Here is a 9,407-nt window from a genome sequence, read left to right on the forward strand (position 1 = left end):
GGATGGCTAGAGGACAAACGTAAGGATATAGAGGCTTATATCACTAGTGGTAAGATAGATACTGCCTACAGGAAAATTAAAGAGACCTTTGGAGATGAGAGAACCACTTGTATGAACATCAAGAGCTCAGATGGAAACCCAGTTACAAGCAAAGAAGGGAAAGCAGAAAGGTGGAAGGAGTATACAGAGGGTCTATACAAGGGCGATGTACTTGAGGACAATATTATGGAAATGGAGGAGGATGTGGAGGAGGATGAGATGGGAGATGCGATACTGCGTGAAGAGTTTGACAGAGAATTGAAAGACCTGAGTCGAAACAAGGCCCCCGGAGTAGACAACATTCCACTGGAACTACTGCCGGCCTTGGGAGAGCCAGTCCTGACAAAACTCTACCATCTGGTGAGCAAGATGTATGAAACTGGCGAAATACCCTCAGACTTCAAGAAGAACATAACAATTCCAATCCCAAAGAAAGCAGGTGTTTACAGATGTGAAAATTACCGAACTATTAGTCTAATAAGCCACAGCTACAAAATATTAACACAAATTCTTTACAGACGAATGGAAAAACTGGTAGAAGCCGACCTCGGGGAAGATCAGTTTGGATTCCGTAGAAATACTGGAACACCTTGAGGCAATACTGACCTTACGACTTATCTTAGAAGAAAGATTAAGGAAAGGCAAACCTACGTTTCTAGCATTTGTAGACTTAGAGAAAGCTTTTGACAATGTAGATTGCAATACTCTCTTTCAAATTCTAAAGGTGGCTGGGGTAAAATACAGGGAGCGAAAGGCTATTTACAATTTTTACAGAAACCAGATGGCAGTTATAAGGGTCGAGGGGCATGAAAGGAAAGCAGTGGTTGGGAAGGGAGTGAGACAGGGTTGTAGCCTCTCCCCGATGTTATTCAATCTGTATATTGAGCAAGCAGTAAAGGAAACAAAAGAAAAATTCGGAGTAGATATTAAAATCCATGGAGAAGAAATAAAAACTTTGAGGTTCGCCGATGACATTGAAATTCTCTCAGAGACAGCAAAGGACTTGGAAGAGCAGTTGAACGGAATGGACAGTGTCTTGAAAGGAGGGTATAAAATGAACATCAACAAAAGCAAAACGAGGATAATGGAATGTAGTCAAATTAAGTCGGGTGGTGCTGAGGGAATTAGATTAGGAAATGAGACGCTTAAAATAGTAAAGGAGTTTTACTATTTGGGGAGGAAAATAACTGATGATGGTCGAAGTAGAGAGGATATAAAATGTAGACTGGCAATGGCAAGGAAAGCATTTCTAAATAAGAGAAATTTGTTAACATTGAGTATAGATTTAAGTGTTAGGAAGTCATTTCTGAAAGTATTTGTATGGAGTGTAGCCATGTATGGAAGTGAAACATGGACGATAAACAGTTTGGACAAGAAGAGAATAGAAGCTTTCGAAATGTGGTGCTACAGAAGAATGATGAAGATTAGAAGGGTAGATAACATAACTAACGAGGAGTTATTGAATAGGATTGGGGAGAAGAGACGTTTGTGGCACAACTTGACGAGAAGAAGGGATCGGTTGGTAGGACATGTTCTGAGGCATCAAGGGATCGTCAATTTAGTACTGGAGGGCAGCGTAGAGGGCAAAAATCGTAGAGGAAGACCAAGAGATGAATACACTAAGCAGATTCAGAAGGAAGTAGGTTGCAGTAGGTACTGGGAGATGAAGAGGCTTACACAGGATAGAGTGGCATGGAGAGCTGCATCAAACCAGTCTCAGGACTGAAGACCACAACAACAACAACAACAACAACATCGCTATGTGATGTGATATTGAAATTCGACGGTGAACAAAATCTACGGAACCGTTGTGAACTGTTTTTAATACACACATAGGTATACTAACCCCAATGTGTACCATATAGTTTGCAGTAAAAGAGTTTAATGTGAAAAAATGTGTACTTACCTCTCTTATGTAATAAGCTGATAAGAATGTTGAAGGGCGGCGGTCAGTTAAATTACTGTTCACATCGAATCACTAAACATCCAAATAGAATCACTGACTCCGCCCAGAAAGACAAAAGAAAGCGTACGATTGGCTGTCCGTCTCTTGCCATGCTGTGACGTCGATCACTTAAACTTACCCCACACCCCCAGGTCACCAGTGATCGTCAATCCTGACAGGGCACTCGGCGCTGCACCACCCGTGTAACAAGGGATTAATAGCTCAAAAAGATTCAAATTGCAATTTACATCTTTCGTCGACCATATTTTAGTTCATGGCAGTCCGCAGACCAAACCAAGGGTTCCCAAGCACTGATCCACGGACCACGAGCGCTCTGCAAAAGCTACAATATCGTAGAAATGTTTTAAACACTTAGTACAACAGATTATTGATATGACATCACAGGTGGATAATTTCACATACTTCTTGAATAAGTTGAACTTGCATTTTCAGTGTTCCGTAAACAAATACACAACTAGCCATTAAAATTGCTACACCAAGAAGAAAGGCAGATGATAAACGGGTATTCATTGGACAAATATATTTTACTAGAGCTGACATGTGATTGCATTTCCACGCAGTCTGGGTGCATAGATCCTGAGAAATCAGTACCCGGAACAAACACCTCTGGCCGTAATAACGGCCTTGATAAGCCTGGGCATTGAGTGAAACAGAGCTTGGATGGCGTGTACAGGTACATCTGCCAATGCAGCTTCAACACGATACCACAGTTCATCAGGAGTAGTGACTGGCGTGTTGAGACGAGCCAGTCGCTCGGCCACCATTGATCAGACGTTTTCAATTGGTGAGAGATCTGGACAATGTGCCGGACAGGCAGCAGTCGAACATTTTCTGTGTCCGGAAAGGCCCGTACAGGACCTGCAACATGCGGTCGTGCATTATCCTGCTAAATGTAGGAATTCGCAGGGATCGGATGAAGGGTAGAGCCACGGGTCGTAACACATCTGAAATTTAACGTCCACTGTTCAAAGTGCAGTCAATGCGAACAAGAGGTGACCGAGACGTGTAACCAATAGCACCCCATACGATCACGCCGGGTTATACTCCAGTATGGCGATGACAAATACACGCTTCCAATGTGCGTTCACCACGATGTCGCATAACACGGATGCGACCATCATGATGCTGTAAACAGAACCTGAATTCGTCCGAAAAAATCACGTTTTGCCATTCGTGTACCCAGGTTCGTCGTTGATTACACCATCGCAGGCGCTCCTGTCTGTGATGCAGCGCCAAGGGTAACCGCAGCCACGGTCTTCGAGCTGATAGTCCATGCTGCTGCAAACGCCCTCGAACTATTCGTGCAGATGGTTGTTGTCTTGCAAACGACCCCATCTGTTGACTCAGGGAACGAGATGTGGCTGCACGATCCGTTACAGCCATACGGATAAGATGCCTGTCATCTCGACTGCTTGTGATACGAGGCCGTTGGGATCCAGCATGGCGTTCCGTATTACCCTCCTGAACCCACCGATTCCTTATTCTGCTAGCAGTCATTGGATCTCGAACAACGCGAGCACAAATGTCGCGATACGATAAGCCGCAATCGCGATAGGCTACAATCCCACCTTTATCAAAGTCGGAAACGTGATGCTACTCATTTCTCCTCCTTACACGAGGCATCACAACAACGTTTCAGTAGGCAACGCCGGTCAACTGCGGTTTGTGTATGAGAAATCGGGTGGAAACTTCCCTCATGTCAGCACGTTGTAGGTGTGGCCACGACGCCCACCTTGTGTGAATGCTCTGAAATGCTAATCATTTGCATATCACAGCATCTTCTTTCTGTTGGTTGAATTTCACGTCTGTAGCACGACATCTTCGTGGTGTGGCAATTTTAATGGTCAGTAGTGTATTTAGAAGATGTTGCAAATACATTTGTCTTTGAAGGTAAGCTTCGTGTCTTTATTTGTAAATTTCAGTTACGGGTTCTTAAAATTGGACAAAACAGTTATTCTGCATTCGCGACATTAAAAGCATTCGTTGATGATAAAACGTGTGACCCGATTAGGGCAAACGTACAAGAAAACATCGAGAGTCATACGTCAATGTTAGCTGTTGAATTCAATCATTACTTTCCAGAATATAAGAAAACAGAGGCTAAAGTTGACACGAAAACAGAATCACAATGCTTTTTCTGCTAATGCAAAGTTGCAGAAGAAATCCAGGAAGATGCCATCGAATTCCAAAATTACTGGAACTGTAAAGATGCATTTGCTACCGAGGCTTTAGAGTAGTTTTGTTGTAAAAGTGTAATTTAAATGCACTAAAATTAAAGAATGTTATGCTTTTTTCTTTGCAGGTAATTGAAAACAAGTCCAGCCCTCGTCTGCAAGTAAGTGATGATATGCCTGTAGTTGTGAGCAATAACATCAGCGCCAGTAACACCAAACTTCTACAGAAGATGCAAATTCATAAATCACATTGAAGCAAACCGAATTCAATTTTCTATTGAAACGTTGTGTTTGCCGTTATAGTAGTACTGCGAATGCGTGTTACTTTTGAGTTTAATGAATATGTTAAAAGTTTCGATTAGAGTCTATTTTTAGACACAGTTTATTTTTCTTGAAACTTCTGGTCCCCGATAACCAGAAAATATACTGAGGTGACAAAAGACTAGAGATAGCGATATGCACGTAGTAGAAAGCGTTACTATCGCGTACTCAAGGTATAAAAAGGACGGTGAGTCGGGGGAGGTGTCATTTGTAATCAGGTGATTAATGTAAAAGGATATCCGACTGATTACGGGCACACGACGGAAATTAATAGATTGTGAATGCGGAATGGCAGTTAGACATTCCATTTCAGAAACCATTAGCTGGATCAGTATACCGAGATTCACTGTACACTATGTGGTCAAATGTGTCCGGACACCCCCAAAAACATACGCTTTTCGTATTAGATACATTGTGCTGCCACCTACTGCCAGGTACTCCATATCAGCGGCCTCAGTAGTTATTCGACATCGTGAGGGAGCAGATTGGGGCGCCCCGCGGAACTCACGGACTTCGAAGGTGGTCAGGTGATTGCGTGTCACGTTCATACGCGAGATTTCAACACTCCTAAACATCCATAGGTCCACTGTTTCCGGTGTGATAGTGAAGTGGAAACGTGAAGGGATACGTGCAGTACAAAAGCGTACAGGCCAGCCTCGTAGGCTATCAGACAGGAATTCCTAACTGCAACAGGATCTACTGCAAGTTCTATGGCAGTTAGGCGGGAGGTGAGAAAACTTGGATTTCATGGTCGAGCGACTGCTCATAAGCCACACGTCACGCCGGTAAATGCCAAACGACACCTCGCTTGGTGTAAGGAGCATGAACATTGGACGACTGACAGTGGACAAACGTTGTATGGAGTGACGAATCACGGTACACAATGTGGCATTCCGATGGAGGATGTGGGTATGGCGAATGCCCGGTGAACGTCATCTGCCAGCGTGTGCAGTGCCAACAGTAAAATTCGGAGGCGGCGCTGTTAAGGTGTGGTCGTGTTTTCCATAGAGGGGGCTTGCTCCCCTTGTTGTTTTGCGTGGCACTACCACAGCACAGGCCTACAATGATGTTTTAAGCACCTTATTGCTTCCCACTGTTGAAGAGCAATTCGGAGATGGCGACTGCATCTTTCAACACGATCGAGCTCCTGTTCATAATGCACGGCCTGTGATGCAGTGGTTGCACAACAGTAGCATCCCTGGAATGGACTGGCCTGAATCCTATAGAACACCGCTGGGATGTTTTTGAATCTTGACTTCATGCCAGGCCTCACCACAGATATCGACACCTCTCCTCAGTGCAGCACTACCCAAGAAACTTTCCGACACCTGACAACGTGCCCGCGAGAGTAAAATCTGTCATCAAGGTTAAGGTTAAGCCAACACCATATTAAATTCCAGCATTACCGATGGAGGGCGCCACGAACTTGTAAGTCATTTTGACCCAGGTGTTCGGATGCTTTTGGTCACGTAGTGTATCAAGAGTGTGCCGACAATACCAAATTTCAGGCATTACCTCTCACCAAGTTCAAAGCAGCGGCCGACGGCCTTCACTTAACGACCAAAAGCAGCGGCGTTTGTGTAAAGTTGTCAGTGGTAACACACATGCAACATTTCGGGAAATAACCAGATATCAATGTGGGACGGATGACTGCCTTCTCCGTTAGGACAGTGTGGCGACATTTTGGCCTTAATGGACTATGGCAGCAGACGAACGAGGCGAGTGCCATTGCTAGCATTACGACATCGCCTGCAGCACACTTCCTGAGCACGTGGCCATATTGGTTGGACCCTAGACGACTGGTAAACTGTGACCTGATCAGATGAATCCCTATTTCAGTTGGTAAGAGCTGATCCATCAACAAGGGACTTGTCAAGCTGGTCACTAATCGTGTGTGCTGTGTTTGTACGGAATGGTCAGGATTCTCTGGTCCAACTGAACTGACCATTAAATGGAAATGGATATGTCCGGCTACTTGGAGACTATTTGGAACCATTCATGGACTTCATGTTCCCAATCAACCCTGGAATATTTATGGATGACACTGCGCCGTGTCACCGAGCCCCAATTTTTCACGACTGATTTGATGAACATTCTGGGCAGTTCGAGCGAGTGACTTGGTCACCCAGATCACCCGCCTTGTATCCTACCGCACATTTGTGGAACATCATCGAGGGGTCACTTTGCGCACTAAATCCAGCACCGGCAACGCTTCCGTAATTAAAGATGGCGGTAGAGGCAGCGTGGCTCAGTACTGCTGCAGGTACTTCCAACGGCTTGCTGGACCCTCGTCGAGTTGCAGCGCTATGCCGGGCAAACCGTGGTCCTAGAAGATATTAGGAGGTATCCCGTGACTTCTGTCACCTCAATGTAATCAAAGTGGTCGCTCGTAGGAAATGGCTGCGAACCACAGATTTATAAGACACAGTCTTGTGGTGTGGACTGAGTCTTTCTGAAACACCTTGTGTTTACAACACCAACTCGCAAGCTGCCGGCGTGGAGGTGCCATTGCTCTGTGAGGATGAAGCACTCATCTAGAGGATGAGGCAGGTGCGTTGTGGAACCAGTCCCAGCGACCGCCGTGACTGAGTACGGGCGAGGGCCGGCATCAGTCACGGACGGGGCACCTGCCGTCAGCTGACGCCGCTGCAGTCCAGAACAGCTGCTCTCGTCGGAGGGGAGGAGCCTAGAGTGGCACACGTATTACACGTTGATCGGGTAATCTGAGTCGCTGGGTAGCCACCCGACGTGGCCGCCCGTGCTCATCTGCTTGGTGTAGCCGAGCACTGCGGCGTAAATCACGCCCTTAGTCCTCTTTAACACGTTCGTCTCTCAGCGCGATTCAGTTAGTTTCACGCGGGACCTTAATCCGACTGTCGGAGAGAGAAGTGCCAGTAGCGGCGATCTAACGCGAGTAGGCTCACGCGTTGCTGGTGATCTACACTACTGCGCGTTAAAATTGGTACACCACGAAGATGACGTGCTACAGACGCGAAATTTAACCGACTGGAAGAAGATGCTGTGATATGCAAATGATTAGCTTTTCAGAGCATTCACACAAGGTTGGCGCCGGTTGCGACACCTACAACGTGCTGACATGAGGAAAGTTTCCAACCGATTTCTCATACACAAACAGCAGTTGACGGGCGTTACCCGGTGAAACGTTGTTGTGATGCCTCGTGTAAGGAGGAGAAATGCGTACCATCTCGTTTCCAACTTCGGATTGTAGCCTATCGCGATTGCGGTTTATCGTATAGCTATATTGCTGCTCGCGTTGATCGAGATCCAACGACTGTTGACCGAGCGAGGTGGCGCAGTGGTTAGCACACTCGACTCGCATTCGAGAGGACGACGGTTCAATCCCGTCTCCGGCCATCCAGATTTAGGTTTTCCGTGATTTCCCTAAATCGTTTCAGGCAAATGCCGGGATGGTTCCTTTCAAAGGGCACGGCCGATTTCCTTCCCAATCCTTCCCTAACCCGAGCTTGCGCTCCGTCTCTAATGACCTCGTTGTCGACGGGACGTTAAACACTAACAACCACCACCACCAACGACTGTTAGCAGAATATGGAATCGGTGGGTTCAGGAGGGCAATACGGAACGCCCCGCTGGATCCCAACGGCCTCGGATCACTAGCAGTCGAGGTGACAGGCATCTTATCCGCATGACTGTAACGGATCGTGCAGCCACGTCTCGATCCCTGAGTCAACAGATGGGGACAACCATATGCACGAACAGTTCGTTTACGTTTGGAGCAGCATAGACTATCAGCTCAGAGACTTGGCTGTGGTTACCCTTGATGCTGCATCACAGACAGGAGCGCCTGCGATGGTGTACTCAACTACGAACCTGGGTGCACGAATGGCAAAACGTCATTTTTTCGGATGAATCTAGGTACTGTTTACACCATCATGATGGTCGCATCCGTGTTTGGCGACATTGCGGTGAACGCACATTGGAAGCGTGTATTCGTCATCGCCATACTGGCGTATCACCCAGCGTGGTGGTACGGGGTGCCAATGGTTACACGCCTCGGTCACCTCCTGTTCGTATTGACGGCACTTTGAACAGTGGGCGTTACATTTCAGATGTGTTACGACCCGTCGCTCTACCCTTCACTCGATCCCTGCGAAACCCTACATTTCCGCGGGATAATACACGACCGCATGTTGCAGGTCCTGTAGGGGCCTTTCTCGATACAGAAAATGTTCGTTTTGTGCCCTGGCGATCACATTCTCCAGGTCTCTCACCAATTGAAAACGTCTGGTGATTGGTGGCCGAGGAACTGGCTCGTCACAATACGTCAGTCAGTCACTGCTCTTGATGAACTGTGGTATGGCGTTGAAGCTGCATGGGCAACTGAACCTGTACACGCCATCCAAGCTCTGTTTGATTCAATGCCCAGCTGGTTGTTGTGGGTACTGATTTCTCAGGATCTAAGTACCCAAATTGCGTGAAAATGTAATCACATGTCAGTTCTAGTATAATATATTTTTCCAATGAATGCCCGTTTATCATCTGCATTTCTTCTTGGTGTAGCAAATTCAATTGTCAGTAGTATAATACCACTGTGCCTTTTATTTACTACAACTGTGTTCCGTTCCGAAATGGGGAAAGCGATAAGTGCTTCGGCTAGAGGACTGCCTGAGATGTCACTGCAATTATCTCTGATCGGTCACTGAGCCGAGAAGCATTCTGTTGTTGAGACGCACGTAAGTGACCTTCGTATTCTCAAAATTTTCAGTAGGTGGCGCAGAAGACTAACTGAAATCGAGGAGAACTGTGATGAAGTGCTGCGTTTTACACGATACGTAATAAACAGAAATTCACCGGTTTCAGACCCCAGTATGCAGGAATCATATGAAAGTGAAGGCCTCGGTGACTTGCTGAAAGAACCTGCTGCAGAC

General features: G+C 46.4%; 1 non-coding gene across 1 annotated transcript; it reads left to right on the forward strand.

Moving 5' to 3' along the window:
* The first annotated feature begins 7,802 nt into the window (after positions 1–7,802).
* Trnaa-cgc (transfer RNA alanine (anticodon CGC)) lies at positions 7,803–7,875 on the forward strand. The gene has a single exon. It is a non-coding gene; the product is annotated as a tRNA-Ala (tRNA).
* Positions 7,876–9,407: the final 1,532 nt, after the last annotated feature.

The sequence above is a fragment of the Schistocerca gregaria genome, chromosome 6, assembly GCF_023897955.1.
Source record: "Schistocerca gregaria isolate iqSchGreg1 chromosome 6, iqSchGreg1.2, whole genome shotgun sequence".
NCBI classification, from domain to species: domain Eukaryota; kingdom Metazoa; phylum Arthropoda; class Insecta; order Orthoptera; family Acrididae; genus Schistocerca; species Schistocerca gregaria.